The 1,559-nt window shown below is 48.5% G+C and overlaps 1 non-coding gene across 1 annotated transcript; it reads right to left on the reverse strand.

Moving 5' to 3' along the window:
* Positions 1–1,281: 1,281 nt before the first annotated feature.
* Positions 1,282–1,354, reverse strand: TRNAR-UCU (transfer RNA arginine (anticodon UCU)). The gene has a single exon. It is a non-coding gene; the product is annotated as a tRNA-Arg (tRNA).
* Between the last annotated feature and the right edge of the window lie 205 nt (positions 1,355–1,559).

The raw sequence follows: 1,559 nt of genomic DNA on the forward strand, positions 1-1,559 counted from the left end.
AAGATTGAAAGGGATAGACTAGGAAGAGGGAAGGAAGTGGTCGTGGTGTGAAGTTAGGTACCACCCCGGCATTTGCCTGGAGAAGTGAGAAACCAAGGAAAACCACTTCGAGGATGGCTGAGGTGGGAATTGAAACCCCCTTTACTCAGTTGACCTCCCGAGGCTGAGTGGACCCCGTTCCAGCCCTCGTACCACTTCTCAAATTTCGTGGCAGAGCCTGGAATCGTACCCGGGCCTCCGGGAGTGGCAGCTCAACTGAGTAGAGGTGGGTTCGATTCCCACCTCAGCAATCCTGGAAGTGGTTTTCCGTGGTTTCCCACTTCTCCTCTAGGCAAATGTCGGGATGGTACCTAGCATAAGGCCACGGCCGCTTCCCTCCCTCTTTCTTGCCTATCCCTTCCAATCTTCCCATCCCTCCACAAGTACTGGTCATCCTCCCCAGTTGTATCCCCGACCTAATGTCTCATGCTCCAGGACACTTCCCTTGAGGTGGTAGAGGTGGGATCCTTCGCTGAGTCCGAGGGAAAAACCAACCCTGGAGGGTAAACAGATTAAGAAAGAAAGAAAGAAAGAAAGAAAGAAAGAAAGAATCAAAATTTCACAAAACATGAAACTCAAACAAAAGTTTTGCAAAAAATAACTAAAGTAATGCAAAGCATCTTAGGCTGCGTCCGCCTCTGTGGTGTAGTGGTTAGCGTGATTAGCTGCCACCCCCGGAGGCCCGGGTTCGATTCCCGGGTCTGCCACGAAATTTGAAAAGTGGTATGAGAGCTGGAACGGGGTCCACTCAGCCTCGGGAGGTCAACTGAGTAGAGGTGGGTTCGATTCCCACCTCAGCCATCCTGGAAGTGGTTTTCCGTGGTTTCCCACTTCTCCTCCAGGCGAATGTCGGGATGGTACCTAACATAAGGCCACGGCCGCTTCCTTCCCTCTTCCTTGCCTATCCCTTCCAATCTTTCCATCCCTCCACAAGGCCCCTGTTCAGCATAGCAGGTGAGGCCGCCTGGGCGAGGTACTGGTCATTCTCCCCAGTTGTATCCCCGAGCAAGAGTCTGAAGCTCCAGGACACTGCCCTTGAGGCGGTAGAGTTGGGATCCCTCGCTGTGTCCGAGGGAAAAGCCGACCCTGGAGGGTAAACAGATGATGATGATGATGATCTTAGGCTGCTTTCCATGAGCTGGCCATTTTGTGATTTTTAAACTTTCATTTATTGACTAGCTTTTTACAGCTAATTCTCACAAATTTCCACTTGGTCTTGTAAATACAGGTAGGAAAAATTTGTACCCCTTACGGGATTCGAACCCGTGACCTTTGGATTAGAAGTCCAACGCGCTTTCCTCTGCGCCAAAGGGGCTACTGCTGTATGTTGAGTTTAATATGATTAATTAATCAGACACCTGCTGTTGAGGCTTTGCCATAATTGTTGAAAATGTGAGTTGAATTGTTAGATTATGCGATAAAAAGAACAACAAAGCAAAAAAAAAAAAAACAAAAAACGTGAAAATAGTACTGTAACAGTTTCCGCGGCTTCTGAATTGTCTACTTATAGATATCTAACT

The sequence above is a fragment of the Anabrus simplex genome, chromosome 4 (genome assembly GCF_040414725.1).
Source record: "Anabrus simplex isolate iqAnaSimp1 chromosome 4, ASM4041472v1, whole genome shotgun sequence".
Lineage (NCBI taxonomy): Eukaryota > Metazoa > Arthropoda > Insecta > Orthoptera > Tettigoniidae > Anabrus > Anabrus simplex.